At 43.1% G+C, this 22,728-nt stretch overlaps 1 protein-coding gene across 2 annotated transcripts in view; it reads right to left on the reverse strand.

Annotated features, from left to right (window-relative positions):
• EXOC4 (exocyst complex component 4) overlaps nucleotides 1-22,728 on the reverse strand; it is a 619,611-nt gene that overhangs the window by 105,923 nt on the left and 490,960 nt on the right. The gene's annotated exons all lie outside the window — the stretch shown is intronic.

The following is a 22,728-nucleotide window of genomic DNA, read 5'->3' on the forward strand; positions in this document are numbered from 1 at the left end:
TTTGGCTCTGCCTGGTCTGAGGTGTTGGCCTCTTTCGTCGTCTGGAGAAAACTCATTTATCAACTCTCCTGCACCTGCCTGCTTTAAATACATTTCAGTCATATATTTCTAGCACATCTGTAAAGTTTTTTTGTGGATTATCCAACCATCCATAGAATCCTAGAATATCAGGGTTGGAAGGGACCTCAGGAGGTATCTAGTCCAACCCCCTGCTCAAAGCAGGACCAGTCCCCAGCTAAATCATCTGAGCCAAGACTTTGTCAAGCCTGATCTTAAAAACCTCTAAGGAAAGAGATTCCACCACCTCCCTAGGTAACCCATTCCAGTGCTTCACCACCCTCCTAGCGAAAAAGATTTCCCTAATATCCAGCCTAGACCTCCCCCACTGCAACTTGAGACCATTACTCCTTGTTCTGTCATCTGCTACCACTGAGAACAGTCTAGATCCATCCTCTTGGGAACCCCCCTTCAGGTAGCTGAAAGCAGCTATCAAATCCCCCCTTATTCTTCTCTTTTGCAGACACCATGAAAGAAAATTAAGATCAGTGAGTTACTAGTTTTCCAGTGATATGTTACAATGCCACCTTTTGGGTAAATATCATGGCAACAGTGTGCCATATGGCATTGGGGTAGTTTTAAGGTCACAATGATATTGACTAGCAATGGGTTAAAGAGCATTTCAGTTCCAGGATAATGGTTTAAATCGGATTGGGTTGATATTGGCCCAAATTAATCATCAGACAAAGACCTTTCAATGAGCTGTATCAAATGAGATGAGGGTGTTAGCAGGCAACTGACCACACCGTAAAAACTGCCACCAAAATTAGTGCTCATTGGCAACGTTCAGAATTCACATGGACTTTTAATACTGTGATTCTGAAGTTGTTAAAAAAAAAGAAGTAAAAGTAAAGGGTTAAGCACAATCTTAACTTTGAATTTCCTGGATGTCATCAATCTGTATTGTGGAGCCAACGTTACAGCGGAAACCCAGCAACTCCCATCACTGACTTGAATTACTGAACACTGTGGACTACTGAGTGATGTAAAATGGATTGATAAAAAGGAAAAGCAGGAACTGTATAGCATATCGGTCTAACTATCAGGTTTGAAATCCCTAGATTTTCTAGAGCTAGAGGCCTGGACCCGGCAGGGATGACTCAGCCATTAATCTTTCCAAAGCTGATAAATTGACTATCATACATTTTAATGGACAAGACCGAACCTCCAGGGCTTAATTTTCAGAGGTGCCAAGCACCTGCAAGCTCCCACTGACTTCAGCTGGAGTGTGGATACTCAGCAAGCCTGGCCACTACATCCTAACATGGGCAGATCCCATGGCACTTTTAAGATGGGGGATTTGGCCAAAGTTTTTGTCTCCAGATTCGTCTCCCTACCATTATACAAATTGCTGTGTGTTTAGGGGACAGCCACCTTCCACCCCAGGCATGTTCTGCTGGAGGTTATGGCTTGAGAAGTACTTTGGGATCCTTTTGATGTGATAGGCATCATATTAAAGTAATATGAATAAGGCTGCGAGTCTGTCATGGAGGTCACAGATTCTGTGACTTTCCGTGACCTCCATGACTTCTGCAGCAGCTAGTGCTGGCTCAGGGGATGCTCGAGCTGGGTAGCCCCTGGGCCAGCAACAGCAGTTTGGGTGTGTGGGAGGGGGCTCAGGGCTAGGCTCCTGGCCAATGGGAGCAGTGGCAGCCGGCGCTTGTGGTGGAAGCAGGAGCTGCAGGGACATGGAGTAGGCAGGAAAAATTTCTTCCTGGCCCATGTGGCAATCTGCAATCCACATCTTATAATGCGTAACTACAAATTTTATCATAGTGAATGACATAAAATTACCCAATTCCCTTAGAAAAAACAGCTACAATGTTAAACTGACGTCAGTGGAGCTATGCCAATTCACACCAGCTCAGGATTGATCCTCCTGTGTGCCCTCCATAGACTGATCACACATCATCTGTGGAAGTATTTTCTTTGTATTTGATTTACATTGACTTGTTTCATGAAATGATCCCTTGTTCTCTCACTTTTAGACAACATAAAGCAATTTAACGATTTTAAAACAAAAGTGCATACATTGAGAAGAGAGAGTGAACAATGGTTCTCACTGATTTCTAACAGCTGACTGCTCCTCTCCACCAACATTAAAAACACACCCATGAAAGCTTATGCTCCAATACGTCTGTTAGTCTATGAGGTGCCACAGGACTCTGTCGCTTTTTACAGTTAAGTTAAAATACAAATTTGGCAGGAACTGAGTCTTTTGTCTCTCCAGATGCCCTCTCCTACTCACCCTGATTTTAATAAAATGGAGACATACCATATGAAAAAGGACTGCACTAGATATGTAATGGCTATTTTTTCTGTAACATTTTAACCTTTTGTGGATGAATCCTAACCGATATGCATTTGTCACTAGGATTACTGTAAATTAGGATGCATTAGTCCATGTTAATACAGCTGGATTTGTTAACCAGGACTGCACAAGATCTTCCATAACTCTATAGGAGAAAATGAAAGGCAATGCACGTACTATTGGAGAGTTACAGCTTGGATGCTGCTAACCCATCTGGTCCTGTTAACATTAAATGGCTATGATCACAGTGTAATTTATGGCACAACACTTCAACGAAGCCTTTTAAAAACACACTAACAAGAAAATTCATGCATGGACCAACATTAATCTCCTCCCACTTGAAACCCGTGTATGGTGTTGAATTTTAACATTGTGCCACAGATATAATGCATTGCTCTTATGGCACATGAAGGAGGCTTTGAAAGAAACTTCAGACTAACAAAGAGGAAAAAATTCCTCTTAAGAATCACTCGCCAATAGCTACGATTGACGAAGCATAAGAAATAACACCACTCACCACTAACATAGTGTTTTTACCTTTAAGGTACGCTTACAGCTGTGTGTAGAGTACCAACACTGCACACCCAGCCAGCACAGGCAGAAATAGCTGTGCAGATGGTGCCCCACTGCTGAGGCGAGTAGAGCACAGACACGCCAGAACCCTATATAGCTCTCCACATGCCCACACAGTGCCTCCCATATCTACACCACTATTTTTAGCAGCTTAGTGTCCCTCTGCCTCCCACCTGTTGGAGCTTCTCCCTGACACAGTGAAGGGCTCTGGCAACTGGGAGAGGCTCTCGCCTTCGTGCCAGAGCCATTCACTACCACGTATTGCTACACCCTAAAGTGTGGATGCATCCTGCCTTTCACTGTGGAGTGTAGCCGCTCATACCTTACAGGCCGCTGCAAGTGTAGCCAAGTCCTTGAAGTATTTTACACACATTAGCTAATTAATCCTCAAGGGGGGCCTGATTCTCCCTTACCTTAAAGCCTCTCTATACCCTTCCAGCAGTGTAAAGGAACCTTAAGGTGAGTTATAACCTTTACACTGCCAGAATGGTATATAAATAAGAAAGAGGCCCAATAGTATTAACATCTGCATTTTACGGATAGAGAAATTGAAGTAGAAAGGCTAAGAGAATTGCCCAAGGTCCGGCTGCACGTTATTGTCAGAACCAGGATTAGCACTCTTGTGCTTCTGGTCATGCCACTGCACAGAGCCCCTCCTTTGGAAGCTAGAAATTGAAATTTGTTTGCTTCCATATCTCCCCCTTCAAAGATAAATGTATTCAGGGCTTTGTTATCCACAATACTCATAAGGGCTTGGCTGCATACACGGGTTTATTTCTATACAACCATTCATGAGAACTGTTCTGTTACTGTGGGGTCAACTGCGAGCATTGTATGCACTGGTTTGTCACTGCAGATTTAACCACGAGTGCCAGGCCTGACATATTAGCTTGTTGCTGCAGCTTGACTCATGAGGACAAGAATGTGTATACAGTGCTTCTCTGATTCTACAGGGTTACTTAACTCCCAAAATTATACACCCATCTAAAAATACTACAGTATTCTACAGCGCCGATCCAGCAACACTATTGTCACATTATTGAAAGATGTAGTGTTTTCAATTATTCCTGCAGAATATTGTAATATTTTTAATGGGTCTATAGAAAAAAATGCATAGACATTGCAGACAGACCAAAAATAGGTCAAAACATTGGGTCCCCAACCCTCCTATCATCTTAAATTTTAGATCTGTAATTATAATTTATGTAAACTCTGAGCTAGGGAATATCAGAAGAACAATCTCTGCCCTGAATGTATTTCACAGGAACTGGAGCCTCTTTATAGTTTATGGCTGGTAACATACCCTTAAGACACCCATTCATTTACAAATTCTTGGTTTTGTTTTCTAACAGCTGGTAGGTAGAAGTAAAAACAAAATAAAAACAAACCAGGGACACAGAAGTCTTGTCACCACATGCAATATCTTCTCCAAAATGCAGCAGAGACGGGGAAAGGGACTTTGGCATTCTGAGGGTTGCAGATTATTAGTAAATTATTGCCCATCATTTATAAAGCACCTTAAGATATCTTGGCAGTAGAAGGTGTCAGATGAGTGAAGGCTGTTGCGGCTACAAGGAAAATAAATATCGTGGTTTTTAAGCAAGGTTACTGCTGAAAGGCAGATGTTTTTAAGGTGTTATACAGAGCGAGGCTGAAATTAAAGGCACAGTAGGACAGATTAAAAGGTTTTCAACCCATATTTCTCCCACTATTGATCCACAGCTACGGGTTTCTGGTGTATATCAAAGCCCCAGCAGACTAAAGGTTAAATTCCATAGAAATTGGCATCTTGACACATAATATTTCCTTATTGATGGTTTTTTGTTTGTTTTTTAATTACATCTCAGCTGCCCCCCTTGATGCCCAAGCCTGTTAAATTCACATCAGGCTTTAAAAAACATTATTCATTTTTCTTCACAGCATTGACAGGGTCTTTTCAGCAGGGGGCTCCAGTGACCCATGATGGGGCACTATTCATTAGGGAGGAGCTGCAAATATATAAATCAACATGTCAGAGGAAGAAGCCCAGGCCTGACCCAGCAGGAATGCATGATACAAACAGATTTGTTCCGCTCTATGCAGCCTCACCTGTCTTCAGTAGCATACACCATGTAATAATCAATTATGCTGACAAGCTTCCCTACAAATCCGTGCAGCCTCAGTTACTCACGTGCCTCAGAGGTGAAATGCAGAGAAGGGGGCCTGGTCAAAGGACAGTAGGAAGGAGGAGTAGCTCCCTTATGACGCGGCAACAACTCAGAATCTTGGTAGTTAAAACCTATCAGGTCACTGACTCCATTCACTCCGGCCAGGGCAGGCTGGATAGTCTCCCAATAGAGGACATAGATATTAGACTGATTCTACATTCAGGTCAAGCGGGGTATGAAGAATCACAAATCTGGACTTTCTTAATGTTCACAAGTGTTTTGATTCACTGCTATACAACAATAAGGGCTGTTGTTGAAATCCGGTTCTGGGTCTATATCCGTCTGAATGCTAGCAAAGTTGGGGCTGTTTAAATCACAGGAGTTTGGTTTTGTGCAAGACAAAGTTGTAGCTAGACAAATTTAAAATCACATGCAAAGTTTCTTCTCTCTAGCAAGGCTGTAGGATGTGAACAGTTGCCAAAGATCTTTTTCGGCTCTCTATCCTATAACCGAACATATCCATCCTTCATTCCCCTCTGGACCTGTTCTCCATATTGCAGCGCTGGCTCGTCCCATATTGTCTCAAAATCTCTTCTAGGGTAACTGCCAAATCGCTACACCCGCGTGCCAACTGTAAGCATTTTAAGTGGCAGAGCAGGCGTCCATGAGAAGCTTTTACACAGTCCCAGGGCATATGGGACATTGTTTGTTTTTTCTGTAGTCTTTTAAACAAAGAATCTCTGCTCAGCAGGTCCGAAGCTCGTCTGCTTCCAGACTGCAAGCTGCTTACTCTGCCTGAAAACAGGAGGCTTATGGGTTGCTCAACATTTTCATCATTGTAGCAAAAGTACGAAGAGGGTATGGAGTGCGATATAGACTGTTAGCGCTTGATTCACTACTGCATTACTGCTACATTAGACTGGAATAACTCCATTGATTTCAACAGTGTTATACCAGTGCAAAACGAGAGTAGAGCAGAGATGAATCAAGTCTTTGGCACTATTATTAGACATCTGCCTCAGCCGAACATTTCAAATCAGAAACAGGACATGCACTTCCTGAAGGTTCAAGGGTGTTCTGACCTTGGATTTTGGGTTCAATCCATTTTAGAATATAACAATAATACCTGGTTCTTATATAGCGCTTTTCATCAGCAGATCTCAAAGCGCCTCACAATCTTTAACACGTTAACCCTTACAATACCCATGTGAGATAGGGAAGTATTATTTTTATCATTCCCATTTTACAGATGGGAAAATGAGGCACAGAGAGGCTAATTCCAAAGTCTCACAGGAAGTCTATGGGGGAGAAGGAAACTGGTCTCCCAAGACTTAGGCTGGTGCCCACTGGACCATCCTTTCCCCAGTGACAAAGATCCATTCTGGATCTTAGCTTCTTTCAGAATTTCAGGGTGCTCAGATTTTAGTTCAAGTCCATTTTTTTTGGGTAACCTTTTATTGTCACTCCTAGTAATAAAGCACTGCATGGTAATCAAGAAGGGAGGCTATCTGAATCCGCATGGTCTTCCTTTTCAGTTGGTAGCTACAGATAACTTTACCAGGTGTACGGGAAGAGCAAAGTTTTGGAAAACAAATTTCTCCATCGGTAGGAGCGTACTGAGGGCAGAAGAAACAAATACAGGTCTCTCCTGTGCTTTCTATGGAAAAAGCGCAACCCCAAATATTCACAACCCACCTAATTGTTCTCTTTTTAAATGATCAAAGATGTCTTCACAAGATACACAATTTCTGTTCTTCCTCTTTCTGTGTTACTCGGCCCCCCCTCCCATTTTCCCCGAGTCCCTTGAATGTATTATGACTTTACACAAACTGACAGGGTTTCAACAGTACCTTAGGCAAACAGCTTGGCATCCAATCTGAAACATTAAGCTGCATCTGTCCAACCTCCTCCCCATCCCAACCCAGACTCTGCCACCTGGGATCTAGAAACCCACAGTTTTCTGACCTGTGATGCTCTGCAATGTTAGGCGGCCAGTTGCAATTTGGATACTCTGTTGTCAATTAATAACAGCTTTTTATTCGGCAGGTGGGTGAATTATAGTGCTGTGCAGTGCTCTCCCAGCACATGATTGGGTTTTCTGGTGTTGGGGCAGGGGAGGCAGTCACAGAAAACAGTCAAGCTGCTAAAAATCTGGACAGGCTCTTGTGATCCAGTAAATATCAAGTGCTGCCAGAGCCTTGAACAGTGAACAGGGTTTTCTCAAAACCTGCTAGAGAGGTACATGTAAGCACCTCCACTCGCTTTGCCAAAGTCCCAAAAGTCTAACTAATGCCATGTAACTCTATCCAATTATAATATTCATGTCACCTTATATGTAATTCAGAGAGGCTGGGCCTAGCACTTTGGTACATGTCTGGGGGGACCTGCATGTTGGAGGCTAGGGTGAGTGTCAGTTCACACAGCAAAGCAGGGCACAGTACACACCAGACTGGAAAATTAAGAAGGCACAGCTGTCCTACCGTCTCGACTGCACCCTGGGAGATGTCACACCCCCACCTCCCTTTAATTATACGTGAATGGAAAATAACATCTTTTTTCCACCAGGGAAAGTGTAAAACTTTGCCCACCCATAACTTAAAAATAAATTAACTCCAACCAAAAATACAAGAAATGATATAAGAACTTTCTGGCCACAAGTACGTTATGTCTGTCTATTGTGGTATTTTGTTCTCATTGGCTTTATCCTGTGAGGGGCTGAGCACTTATCTCCTCACTGAAGTAAGTGGGAGGTAAGGATGCTCTACACGTCTCAGCTCCTCTATAACTGAGCCTCATTGGTTCAGACCAATGGTCCATTTAAGGCAGCATCCTGTCCTGCGGCAGGGGCCAGTCCCAGAAGGAATGAACAGAACAGGGAAACCACCGAGATAGCCATCCCCTGCCATCCATTCTCAGCCTCTGGCAGTTGGAGGTGTAGGGACACACAGAGCATGAGGTTGTGTCCCTGACCCTTGTGGCTAATAGTCATTGATGGACCAATCCTCCATGAACCTACCCAGTTCTTTTTGGAACCCAGTTATACTTTTGGCCTTCACAACGTCCCGAGGCAACAGGTTCCACAGGTTGGCATGTGTTGAGTGAAGAAGTACTCCCTTCTGTTTGTTTTCAACCTGCTGTCTATTAATTTCATTGGGTGACCTCTGGTTCGTGTGAAATGTGAAGGGGTAAATAACTCTTCCCTATTCATTTTCTCCATGCTATTCATGATTTTATAGACTTCTAACATATCCCCTTAGTCGTCTCTTTTCTAAACTGAATAGTCCCAGTTGTTTTAATCTTTCCTCACATGGAAACTGTTCCATACCCCTAATTATTTTTGTTGCCCTTCTTTGAAATTTTTCCAATTCTAATCTATCTTTTGTGAGATGGGGTGACCAGAACTGTATACAGTCTTCAAGGTGTGGGCATACCATGGATTTATATAGTGGCATTATGATATTTTCTGCCTTATTATCTATCTCTTTCCTAATGGTTCCTAATATTCTATTAGCCTTTTTGTCTGCCACTGCACATTGTGTAGATGTTTTCAGAGAACTATTCAGAAAGACTCCAAGATCTCTTTCTTGAGTGGTAACAGCTAATACAGACCCAATAATTTTGTATGTATAGTTGGATTGTGTTTTCCAATGTGCATTACTTTGCTTTTATCATCATTGAATTTCATCCGCCATTTTCTTGCCAGGTCACTCAGTTTTGTGAGATCTCTTTGTAACTCTTCACAGTCAGTTTTGCATTTTACTATCTTGAGAAATTTTGATTCATCTGCAAATTTTGCCACCTGTTTACCCCATTTTCCAGAATATTTATGAATATGTTGAACATCACTGGTCCCAGTACAGATCCCTGAAGGACCCCGCTATTTACCTCTCTCAATTGTGATAACTGATTATTTATTCCTACCTTTGGTTTCCTGTCTTTTAATCAGTTCCTGATCCATGAGAGACCTTCCCACTCATCCTATGACTGCTTACTTCGGTTAAGAGCCTTTGGGGAGGGTCCTTGTCAAAGGCTTTCTGAAAGTCCAAGTACATGATATCTGCTTGATTACGCTTGTTGACCCCGCCTCAAAGAATCATAATAGATTGGAGAGGTATGATTTCTCTTCACAAAAGCTGTGTTGACTCTTCCCCAACATAGTGTGTTTATCTATGTGTCTGATAATTCTGTTCTTTAGTATAGTTTCAACCATTTTGCCTGATATTGAAGTTAGGTTTATTGGCCCGTAATTGCCAGGATCGCCTCTGGAGCCTTTTTAAAAAAATTAGCATTACATTAGCTATCCTCCAGAGGCTGATTTAAAAGATAGGTTACATATCACAGTTAATATTCTGCAATTTCACATTTGAGTTCATTCAGAAGTCTTGGGTGAATACTATCTGGTCCTGGTGACTTATTAATGTTTAATTTATAAATTTGTTCCAAAATCTCCTCTAATGACACGTCAATCTGGGACAATTCCTCTGATTTGTCACCTAAAGAGAATGGCTCAGGTGTTGGAATCTCCCTCTCATCCTCTGCAGTGAAGACTGATGCTAATTAATTAATTTAGTTTCTCAGAAATGACCTGATCTTCCATGAGCGCTCCTTTAGCATCTCAATTATCCAGCAGCCCCACTGACTGTTTAGCAGGCTTCCTGCTTCTGATGTACTTAGTTTTTTTGGTATTAGTTTTTGAGCCTCTGGCTAGTTGCTGTTCAAATTATTTTTAGCTTGCCTAATTATACTTTTACACTTGACTTGCCAGAGTTAATGCTCCTTTACATTTTGCTCATAGAAGATTAAGGTTGGAAGAGACCTCAGGAGGTCATCTAGACCAACCCCCTGCTCAAAACACGACCAACATCAACAAAATCATCCCAGCCAGGGCTTTATCAAACCAGGCCTTAACCTCTAAGGATGGAGGTTCCACCATCTCCCTAGATAACCCATTCCATCTATCAATCCTTAGTAGGATTTGACTTCCAATTTTTAAAGGATGCCTTTTTGCCTCTAAACACCTCTTTTACTCTTCTGCTTAGCCACCATGGCTTTTTTTTTTTTTTTTTTTTTTGGTTCTCTTACTGTTTTTTTATTTTGGGGTATACATTTAATTTGAACCTCTATTACGGTGTTATAAAAAAAATTCCACACAGCTTGCAGGCATTTCACTCGTGACTGTTCCTATTAACTTCTGCTTAACTAGTTTCCTCATTTTTGTGGAGTTCCCCTTTTTGAAGTTAAAGGCTATTGTTAAATGCTTTGCTATCTCCCCCATCCCCCCAGCCCCAAGGATGTTAAATTTAATTGCATTATGGACACTATTACCAACTGGTTCAGATACACTCACCTCTTCCACCAGAGCCTTTGTGCTGTTTAGGACTAAATCAAGTATTGCCTCTTCCCTTTTAATTCCAGGACTAACTGCTTCAAAAAGCAGTCATTAGTGGTGTCTTGAAATTTTATCTCTGACTCCTTTCCTGATGTGACATGTACCCAGTTAATATGGGGATAGCTGAAATCATCCATTATTAGTGAGTTTTCTACTTTTGCAGCATCTATTTTGTCACTGAGCATTTCACAGTCACCATCACCATCCTGGTCAGGTGGTCAGTATTATACTCCTGTCGCTATATTCTTATAATTAAAGCATGGAATTTCTATCCACACAGATTCTATGGTACAGTTGGATTCATTTAAGATTTTTACCATATTTGACTCTGTGCTTTCTTTCACATATAGTGCCACTCCCCAACCAGTGTGACCTACTCTGTCATTCCTATATAATTTATAACTTGGTATTAATTCCTATATATCTTATATGCTGGTATTAAGTGAATGCATATGTAAGTTATTATTTAGCTGTCACATTTGCCTGATATCAAGTGATCCAGCATGCTTTTGCTCTAACAAGCTGCAATATTGATGAAGAGTAAATTGTACAACTCTTTAAGATAGAACATGTACTGTAAGATATGCATATTACCTCTGATCATGAAGTGGAATTGCTTTCTTCTTGTCAAACTGAGATGCACATATATTTACTTATTTACCTTTCACAGATACGTCCATCCTATGCTCTAGGCACAGTACATGATTTGATTGAAACACGTGGTTTTTTAGTACACAACCAACCTAAAATGAGAAGGACTCCAACAAATCAACTTTGCCCACTTCTGCTAGGGTCCAAAAAATGGATAAAAACCACCTGAGAGTCAACATTATCAAAGGATGCTGACAGATAACATATTCAGCATGGATATCTGATCTTCATCCATTGATGCAAGCTTAACCACTAATACCAAGCAGGCCATTTCTGTACTGCACCTACGTGAAACATCAGGGTTGAGGCAGGCTGAAGAGGCATAAATACCTCCAGGTATTTCTGGACGACATTCTTGATATTCTTCCCTCAAAAGAAGAGACATGAGATGGACAGTGTCTCCAGATAACAGCTTATGTCAAATAAGCACTTCCTCAATAAAGGTGTGTGTGATAAATGAAGCGGGGGGGAGCTCCCTTTTATAGACACCCAGCCAGCGAGTAGCTATAAAATCCCTCTTAGTAGCTGTTCTCTAATTGCTCTATCTGTAAAGGGTTAAAAAGTCTCACTCCTCTGCATAGGTAACGGGAAGTGAGTGGGCACCTGGCCAAAAGAGTCAATGGGAAGGCTAGGACTTTTAAAAATTGAAACAAGACTCCCCTTTTGTCTGTTGGTTTCGTGAAGAGGCAGACAGGGAGCAGTTATGCTGTGAGAAGCTTGTGCCAGGTACGAAAAATTATCAGTATACTACCTAGAAACTACTCATCTAAACCCCCAGATATATAAGTAGACCAGGAAATGTCTAGGAAGACGCGATTAGGTTTATCTCTTATTTCTCCATGGCTTGTGAATTCCTCTGTGCTAACCCCAGGTGCTTTTGTTTTGCTTGTAACCTTTAAGCTGGACCTCAAAAGAGCTATTCTTGATGCTTAATCCTTGTAGTTTTTTTTTTTTCAAATCTAGCAAAAGCCTAAATTCCCAGATGTATTTTCTTCTTTTATGAATAAAAGTTAAACTTTTGTAAGAACAAAATTGAATGTGTGTGTCTTAAGAGGTTTGTGCACATGTTATTTAATTAGCTGGTGACAACAGCTGATTTCCTTTTTTTCTTTCTCAGCTCTTCCCTGGAGGGGTGTGTGTAAGGGCTTGAGGGTACCCCACAGGAAGGAATTCCCAAGTGCACCTCCCTGGGTTCCCAAAAGGGTTTTGCACTTGGCTGATGGCAGCATTTACCCATCCAAGGTCAGAGAAAAGCTGTAACCTTGGGAGTTTAATACCAGCCTGAAGAGGCCCGTATTAATTTTTAGAGTCCTTGCAGGCCCCAACCTTCTGCACTCAAAGAGTGGGGAATCAGCCTTGACAAGGTGTAGCAAGAAAGAAGAAGTGGGGCCGCTATACACTGAGGATGGAATGGAGGTTAAGGATAACCTAGGCATGGCCCAACATCTAAACAAGTACTTTGCCTCGGTTTTTAATAAGACTAGTGAGGAACCTTGCGATGATGGAGGGATGATAAACGGGAATGTGGATATGGAAGTGGATATTACTGCAACTGAGGTAGAGGCCGTACTTGAACAGCTTGATGGGTCGAAGTCGGAGGGCCCGGACAATCTCCACCCGAGGATATTAAAGGAACTGGCGCGTGAAATTGCGAGCCCGTTAGCGAGAATTTTTAAGCAATCGATAATCTCGGGTGTTGTGCCGTATGACTGGAGGATTGCTAATGTAGTTCCTATTTTTAAGAAAGGGAAAAAGAGTGATCCGGGTAATTATAGGCCTGTTAGCTTGACGTCTGTAGTATGTAAGGTCTTGGAAAAAATTTTAAGGGAGAAAGTAGTTAAGGACATAGAGGTCAATGGTAATTGGGACGAACTGCAACACGGATTTACTAAAGGTAGATCGTGCCAAACCAATCTGATCTCCTTCTTTGAGAAGGTGACGGATTACTTAGATAAAGGAAATGCGGTAGATATAATTTACCTAGATTTCAGTAAGGCGTTCGACACGGTTCCGCACGGGGAGCTGTTAGTTAAATTGGAAAAGCTGGGAGTGAATATGAAAGTTGTAAGGTGGATAAGGAACTGGTTAAAGGGGAGACTCCAGAGGGTCGTATTGAAAGGTGAACTGTCGGACTGGAAGGAGGTCACCAGTGGAGTCCCTCAAGGATCGGTCTTGGGACCGATCTTATTTAACCTTTTTATTACTGACCTTGGCACAAAGAGCGGGAATGTGCTAATAAAGTTCGCGGATGACACGAAGCTGGGGGGTATTGCTAACACGGAGAAGGACAGGGATACTATTCAAGAAGATCTGAACCACCTTGTAAACTGGAGTAATAGAAATAGGATGAAATACAATAGTGAAAAGTGCAAGGTCATGCATTTAGGAATTAATAATAAGAATTTTGGATATACGTTGGGGGCGCATCAGTTGGAAGCGACGGAGGAAGAGAAGGACCTTGGGGTACTGGTTGATAGCAGGATGACTATGAGTCGCCAATGTGATACGGCTGTTAAAAAAGCAAATGCGATTTTGGGATGCATCAGGCGGGGTATTTCCTGCAAGGATAAGGAGGTGTTAGTACCGTTGTATACGGCGTTGGTGAGACCCCATCTGGAATACTGTGTGCAGTTCTGGTGTCCCATGTTCAAGAAGGATGAATTCAAACTGGAACAGGTTCAGAGACGGGCTACGAGGATGATCCGAGGAATGGAAAAACTGCCTTATGAAAGGAGACTCAAAGAGCTTGGCTTGTTTAGCCTGGCCAAAAGAAGGCTGAGGGGGGATATGCTCGCCCTATATAAATATATCAAGGGGGTTAACGTTAGGGAGGGAGAGGAATTATTTAAGTTTAGTACTAATGTAGCCACGAGGACGAATGGGTATAAACTGGATATTAGGAAGTTTAGACTTGAAATTAGACGAAGGTTTCTGACCATTAGGGGAGTGAAGTTCTGGAATAGCCTTCTGAGGGAAGTAGTAGGGGCAAAAGACTTTCCTGGCTTTAAGACAAAGCTTGATAAGTATATGGAGGGGATGTTATGATAGGATCGTCAATTTGGGCAATTGATCTTGAATTACCACCAGACAGGTCTGCTCAATGGTCTGCGGGGAGATGTTGCATGCGATGGGTACTGAGTTGCTGCGGAGAACTCCTTCTTGGGTGCTGGCTGGTGACTCTTGCCCACATGCTCAGGGTTTAGCTGATCGCCATATTTGGGGTCGGGAAGGAATTTTCCTCCAGGGCGGATTGGCAGGTGCCCTGGAGGTTTTTCGCCTTCCCCTGCAGCGTGGGGCACGGGTCGCTTGCTGGTGGTGTCTCTGCAGCTTGAGGTCTTCAAACCATTTTTGAGGATTTCAATAACTCGGTCCTGGGATAGGGGTTGTATAAAATTGGATGGGTGGGGTTCTGTGGCCTGCCTTGTGCAGGAGGTCAGACTAGATGATCAGATTGGTCCCTTCTGACCTATGAGTCTATGAGTCTATGAGCAACTGTTGCTTTTAAAAAGGCTGGCACCTAGCCCTTTCTCAGCACATCGCTAGCACTTGTCTCTGGCAACAGCTTCACAATCTCCACACTGACTTTCACCAGCCGTGTGGGACAATCTAATGCACAGAGCTTGTTACTCATACTTTCCCCAACAGCCTAAGGATCATAAGCTGACACATAGCGAAGACTCTTTATTTGCGCCCCTGGGAACCAATTCAACCACCACAGAGTAGAAAAGCTGTGTCCTGAGATGAACAATCTCCACAGATTTCTAATCCTTCACAACGAGAAACACTCCACTCTCGCATCAGCTCCAAGTAGCCCTGATTACCCAGAGTTGTCAGCTTCCCAGAACAGTTCCACTGTTCAGACCTTTAACAAAATAACACTATATACAGAGAAACTCCACTTGGCCTCCTGAGTTGCTACGGCATAAGTTTAAAGTTCTTTATTTTATTTAAACTCTTTAATCTAGCAGAAAATGAGATCCAATGGCTGGAAGCTGAAGCTAAACAAAGTTCAGACTAGAAATAATGTGCACATTTTTAACACTGACAATTAACCACTGGAACAACTTACCTAGGGATGTGGTGAATTCCCCACTACCTGACATGTTTAAATCAAGACGATGTCTTTTTCAAAGATGCGCTATATGGACTTGAGGCAGAAATTACGGGGTGATGTTCTCTAGACCAGCGTTTCTCAAACTTGGGGTCTAGAGGGTCTGTGGGCCCACTGATCAACTCCTCCCCCCCGCCCAGCGCCTTCTGCACACTGGGGAACAGATCTTCCCTGGCATGCAGGAGGTGCTGGGAGGGAGTGATGAGGAGGAGGGATGGAGCGCTCGGGGGACGGGGTGGAAAGAGGTGGGGAAGAGGAGGGGCAGGGGTGGAACGGGGGTGGAAAGAGGTGGGGCCTTGGGGGAAGGGGTGGTGCGGGGGCGGGGCCTGGGGACTGAGTGGGGGATTTGGAGGGCCACAGCAAAATTCTAAATCAAAAGGGGGGTCCTCAGGTTACTAAAGTTTGAGAACTGCTGTTCTATACTGTGTTATGCAGGAGGTCAGACCAGATGATCATAGTGGTCCCTTCTGGCCTAAAAATCTACAAATTTACTTTGATTTTAAATCTAACAAACTCCATGCCAAAGGATGCCCATGATATACATTTAAAGACACAATTATGAAACATAAATCAGCTATAGGCAGCAGAAACACCTCTTCCTCCAGCCCTCCCACAACTGAACAAATCAGGATTCACTAGACCAAAATCGTTTAATCCCTCCAAACCTCCACCTCATTTTCCCACCAGACAGAAATCTCACTTTCAACAGCCCCAGTCCTCCACCCACTCAAAGAGATGGACTTGTTAGCATGCCCAGAAGGACAGGGGCTACATTAAACCCAAGGGAACATAGAGGATCACATTCCAAAGTAAAGGGGCCTTCCTGGAGAGTGCCTTGTCACCAGCCCCCTTCTTTGTGTACCAAGCTCAATCACCCGCATTTACCTCAGCTATGGCAGTATTGCACCCGATCCAATTCAGAACAAGAATATGACCTCTAGCACTCCATGTTTTATCAATTATGGGTCACCCGTACACCATGGAAATGAGACATGGGTGTTTTGGAGACACCATTTGAAAGGCTGAGGACAAAAGAAGTAAGTGTTCTACCATATCATTGGGAGAGTGGACAGTATTCTCCCTCTGAAACCCACTGGGCTCCAGTGCTCTCCAAGATGGATCATCAGGAAAGACCACACTGCTACAGAAAAGGTGAACTAGTGATTCTGAGAACAGACTGCTATAAATCACATAGAAAAGAGGTCTAAAACTGTTTAGATCCAAATGGATGACTAGACCCAAACAGGGCCTGCCCAAAATATCTGCATAGCCCATACTTGGGTCCGCTAAGAGATGCATAACTCCCTAATATTCTGGCTTTGCAACTAGGGACATACGCAGGGAAATCGGTAGAGACACTGGTGATTTCATCTCTTTCCTTTAAAAAACACGCATGCACACACGCACAGCGATTAGATGCCAAAGTTAAGGTTCTTGGAGTAATTTTCCTGCATTCTCTCGCACAACACAAACATGAAATATGCACATAAGACATCTAGAAAGGAAAAATTTAGGCTGAATGCCAGGCGAAACTTTCTGACAGAGCAATCTGTTCTTAGGTTGTGGAATAATCTCCCAGAGGAAGTGGTGGACATACTTCATTTGGGACATTTAAATCATATTCATTCAGAATTCTGCGGCTCTAAGGGTCATTTTCCTAGGCATCATTATGAGTATGTCACTCTTCTCTTTGCATCCTTCCACTAGGTCCCTCTTTTCTGTCATACCAAACAAACTACGTCTTCACTTCCTAGGCCCTTCATGGCCTAAAACCCACCCTACTTATCTCTCACTGAGTAGCATAAGGTTGACTTCGACTTCCAATCAGCCCATGAGGCCAGCCTCCATCACCCACCTGGTAAATTTTCAAACAAGCCCCTTCATGCTTTCTCCCATCCTGCCCCTCACTCTTGAGAGAAGCTCTCTGTAGACACCAGCAAAACTAATTCATTATCTCCCTTCAAATCCTTCCTTAAAACTCTCCTTTGTTGGGATGCCTAAAAAAAACTTGGTAATGGTTAGGCTGCTGGTGTGCTGAGACCACTGTTGATCATGCTGCCCAATACTGTTGCATTGTTTCCTTATATTCCCTTGTCAATCTACCTGTTTCCATCAGTTGTCTTTTGTCTTATACTTCGATTCTAAGCTCTTTGGGGCAGGAACTGTCTTTTTGTTCTATGTTTGTACAGCACCTAGCACAACGGGGTCCCAGTCTATGGCTATGACTCCCAGGCACTACAGCAGTGCAAATAAATAATAGACTGAATGATACTCTAGTGACTGTATAAGGAACACTGCTGCTCCTGCAGGGAAATGGACTGGATAACCTAATAGGCTTTCTCTATTTCTCACTTTTATGATATTGCTGAGTTCTGCTATTATTAAAGACATTTTTTAAGGTATTTTAATTTACTTCTCTAAATGGATTTCCATTCATTCACTCCTACCAAGAGAATATTGTCAGGGACATTAGCAACGTGATGAAATAGCTTTAGGCTCATGCTGGTTTTACTGTGTAACATATACAAGAAAAGTCATTAGCTTTTACCCTTAATGTACCCTCTTTACTGTTGCATAACTGTATATCACTCAAAAGTGCAAGCACAAGCCGTGTTCTTCCTTTATTAATCGATACTTATTTGTGCAGGGTAGTATTGAGAGGCCTCACGTCTCAGTTGTGTCACATATAGTTCATGGCTCTGGGAGCTCGGGAGCTGTTACCTTGCCTTTTTAACCTCGCCGAACATTCTCATCAGCGGAAGTGGCTCTTTTTAGGATTTTACATCACTGTTTTCCAATTTAGAGACAAACTCAAGGCAATTAAACTATTTATTTTCCATCTAATGAGTGGCAGGCTTCTTTCTCTTTTGTAATATCTGCTTTACAACATCATTACCACGCAGCAGCATGGCACAAATTGAATATGGCCCATGAAATTAATGATGTTAAGAGGCAGGACATAAATTCTGGGAGTGCAGTGAGACTCTTTAAAACGTGTTTTTATACTGGTATCTCAGTAATGGAGAATGAGGGAGATAGCCCATATTATTTTTTTTTAATAACTACTACATGTACCTCAGTTTACAGGCTTGATAGTCTTCCCTTTGTCTACTGGGAGTTGAATTTAAAAGGCTGTTATGAAGAACAAAGAGGAAGCAAATCAATGACTAGAGATGAAATATTCCTGTGCAAAATACTTCAAGGGTCCTTAAAAAGAACATTGGGTGGGCTATTAATTGCTTAGTGTCAACCTATCTGCCTCCAGCCAGGCAGCCAGTCTGTTTTTTCAGGGCTGGGACCATAAGATCAAAAGGACACTAAACCAGTAACTAGAAAGGAAGGGGTGTGACAATCAGGGTCCAGACACTCCAAAGGGAGAACAGAAGGTTTAACCCCCCCAAATGAGCTGTTAAATCAACTGATTTAATGCCAATGTGATGTTCTGGGGATCACCCAGACCATTAAGGGGTTCTCTCACCACCTGCCCTGTAACGCTGAGGGCTTTGTGCTGTGCAGGTCTGGCTCAGACCCCGGACACCAGTAGCCAGACAGTAAGCATAAAGGTCTCCCTGTGGCTCCCATTAGCCTAATTACTCTTTGCAGGGTGATGCCAACAGCCCTTCCAGTCCCAAGTCTCCCCAAATACGTCCTCCCTGAGTACTTATCTACCAAACACTCTGACCCCCTCCCCTCTGGTTCGTCACCCCAAAGGCATGAAACCAGCCTCTCCTTCCAGATACCAGCTTGCTTTGGTGTGCACACGTCACACAGTTTTCAGATCAGAGACCTGCTGCTTGGAATAAAAGTAAAGAAAATGTGTTTTGGGGTTTTTTTAATAGAAAAATCAGAGAGTCAAAGACGAAACAGCAAGGGAAAGCAAACATATACAAGTTACACAGAAAACAGACAAAGACACAACCTTGGGGTTTACACTTTCAAATTAGATAACACCCTGTAACCCAAAATAAAGAAAAGAAAATAATAAACCATATCCCTCACTTTTCAATCCATTAGGGCCTATTTTGCAAGTGTTTGGAGTCTGAACCTCAATTCACTGAGTCGCCAGCAGCTGCTCAGGGGAAGAAATGCAGATGGAGAGACACACAGAGGCAGAGAACGCAGAAGGGTCAGTTGGTCTGAGACAGGCCCTGCAGGATGCATCTGAGGCAGCTAGGCTTGGCTAAACTTTGAGAGAAGCAATGACCTTTAAGCAAGACCTAGGCATGCTGACGTTCTAGGGTTTTAATCCTTGATGTGCTTGCTGTGCACCTTTGGGTGAATACTCAATATGCTTGTTTGGAAGGAGCTATTATGAGTCACCTTAATTCACTCTCCCTGCCACAGCCCCAGGGAGAGGAGCTCTCTTGCTCTCCCCGCTGTAGCCAAGGAGCAGGAGAAGTTCTGCGCCCCTTGCCGGGGCCCCAGGGCTGGAAGAATTCTGTCTCCCCTGCCAATTATTAGGGAGTCCTGTGCCCCTGATTGCCCCCTCCTTGTGCATGCCTCTGGCTGCTGGAGGAAAGCATGTTGTAGGTGCTGAAGACAGTTGGGCCTGATATGTTAACATGACTGGAAACATGGTGGCTGCTACCCTGGGTCCCAGTACAAGAGTGAGACAGGAGTTCCATCCAGAGACAGGTGAAGGTAGGGAAGCATGTCAGCACTAGTGGGACTGCACAGGACGACTCGCTCTGTAACCATGGCAGCACAGTGGAAATACGGGTGTTGTAAGGCTGATGATTCAGTCAAAATATCGGGTGAATGGCAGAATTACATTCTGGAGGGAAAGAGAAGTAGAAAGGCCCATCCCTTGGAAACAGTGCCCAGAGAGAAACAAGGGAAGAGATCATGGGTGCAGCTCGCCCCTGAAGCATCACACCAGTCTACAAAAGGGCCAGCCTATGGCTTTAAATTCTGGCCTATTTTGTGATGCTAGTGAAAAAATACACAAATTTTAGACACCTTTTGGAACGGTGAAACATGCACTCGACACAAGCTGGCTGATGGCCCTGTCAGTTCATTGTACTCTGTACAGCTAGAATGCCTGAGGGAGGCAGGGTAGGGTTCATCTTTGTACTCAGGGAGTGCAAAAGTCTTGGTCGATTCAGATTTTTACATGGCTCCATGAATGCAGTATCTGAGCTCCTCTCATGTATTTACAGTTTATCCTCAGAACACTTCTTTGAGATTGGGCAGTGCTGTTATCCCCTATGTATGGATGGGGGACCAAGACACAGAGAGACTAAATGCCTTGCCCCAGGTCACAAAGAGAATCTATGGCAGAGCCAGGGATTGAACCCAAGTTTCCCTGAATCCCAGTCCAGTGCCTTAAACACAAGGCCATCCTTCCTCTTGGCTCTTGTGCACAGATGTACACAAGGAGAAGGCTCCTTGCTTCCCCTATCCCTCTAAGCACAGGACCAGCCACAACCAGGCTCAATGAACAAAATGGAAGACGCTCAACCTAATGTTTAACAGCAAGAAAAAGGAGAGCATATTGAACAATTAACCATGCATACAACACACCCACAAGAGTCACAAGGATACTACTACTTAGCACATGCTCAGTGCTTCATTTTTTAACAGTGTAACCAAACTATGATAGGGAAGTGAAGGAAAACTGGAATGTGTCACTGTCATAACCTTATGTGGCCTTGGTTTGAAAAAGTTTATAGTCATTCATTTGCTGCTTAGGCATTTCAGCTGCCACCTCTGCTAAAGGTCCACTGAGCTGTGACCTTAATTCTACCATGTACTGGTCTTCGGGGATGTTGTACCCAAGACAGGCTCTTTCAAAATTTTCCAAGAAGGCCTCGGTGTCATCACCTGCCTTGTAGGAGGGAAATTTCCTGTGCTGTGGAGCAATAATTGGCGCCGGGTTGTTAGGGTTGGCTGGCACATGCAGCCCAGCTTTTGCCAACTCCAGTTCATGTTTTTTCTGTTTTTCCTTCTCTTCATTTTCTTTTTGTTGTTTTTCCATTTCTTTTTGTTGTTTTTCCATTTCTTTTTGGTGCTTTTCCATGTCTCGGCGGTGGGCCAACTCTTCTTCTGCTTGTTTCCTTCGGTGGGCCACCTCTTCTTCTTCTAGTTTTCTTTTGTGTGCTGCCTCTTTGGCTGCCTGCTCTCTTTGGAAGGCTGCCAGTTTGATGCTTTCTTCCTTTTCTTTTAGTTCCATCTCTTTTTGTTTTATTTCTAGTTCCTGTTTGTGTTTTTCCATCTCTCGCCTGTGTTCAGCTTCTTTGATTTGTTCTTCGGCCTCAATTTTTGCCTTAGAAGTCATGATTCCTCTTTTCTTGTGTTGGGGTGCCCTCCGGTGTTTATCTTCTGAACTGCAGGTTCTCTGTTGCCTCCTGAAGTCTGCCTAGCAACAGTGCCTTTAGCTAATCTTCAATGTTAAGTAAACCTGAAAAACCACTTTATTTACATGTATATAGTGCTGGTAATGACTCTCAATGGGAGTGCTATTGTGTGACAAAAGACTCTTAATAGCACCTTAATGGTTTCTTGCTTATTATGCAAGCCACAAACTGCCAGAGAGAGCAGAAAAAAAAATTCTCTCTGGTTCCCTTTTAAAACCAAACTGTTTCTCTCTGCTAAAAAGCCCTTAGCAGAGAAAAGAAAAATATAATATTCCTACTGGCTTCTGGATTCTGTCTATATCCCAACCGCTGCTACACCATGTCATAACCTTAGTCCCAGATTTGGACCTTAGCGTCCAAAATATGGGGGTTAGCATGAAAACCTCCAAGCTTAGTTACCAGCTTGGACCTGGTACCTGCTGCCACCACCCAAAAAATTAGAGTGTTTTGAGGCACTCTGGTCCCCCTGAAAAACCTTCCCTGGGGACCCCAAGACCCAAATCCCTTGAGTCTCACAACCAAGGGAAATAATCCTTTTTCCCTTCCCCCCTCCAGGTGCTCCTGGAGAGATACACAGACACAAGCTCTGTGAATCCAAACAGAGTGACTCCCCCTCTCCGTTCCCAGTCCTGGAAACCAAAAGCACTTTCCTATTCCCCCAGAGGGAATGCAAAATCAGGCTAGCAAATCCAACACACACATCTCCCCGATTTCTTCCTCCCACCAATTCCCTGGTGAGTACAGACTCAATTTCCCTGAAATTTCCCAGTAAAGAAAACTTTAACAGGTTTTAAAAAGAAAGCTTTATATAAAAAAGAAAGAAAAATACATACAAATGGTCTCTCTGTATTAAGGTGACAAAATACAGGGTCGATGGCTTAAAAGAATATTGAATAAACAGCCTTATTCAAAAAGAATACAAATCAAAGCACTCCAGCACTTACATTCATGCAAATACCAAAGAAAAGAAACCATATAACTTACTATCTGATCTCTTTGTCCTTACACTTAGAAACAGAAGACTAGAAAGTAGAAACTACTTCTCCAAAGCTCAGAGAAAGCAGGCAGACAGACAACAAAGACTCAGACACAAAATTCCCTCCACCCAAAGTTGAAAAAATCCGGTTTCCTGA

This window comes from Gopherus flavomarginatus, chromosome 1 (assembly GCF_025201925.1).
Source record: "Gopherus flavomarginatus isolate rGopFla2 chromosome 1, rGopFla2.mat.asm, whole genome shotgun sequence".
NCBI lineage: Eukaryota > Metazoa > Chordata > Testudines > Testudinidae > Gopherus > Gopherus flavomarginatus.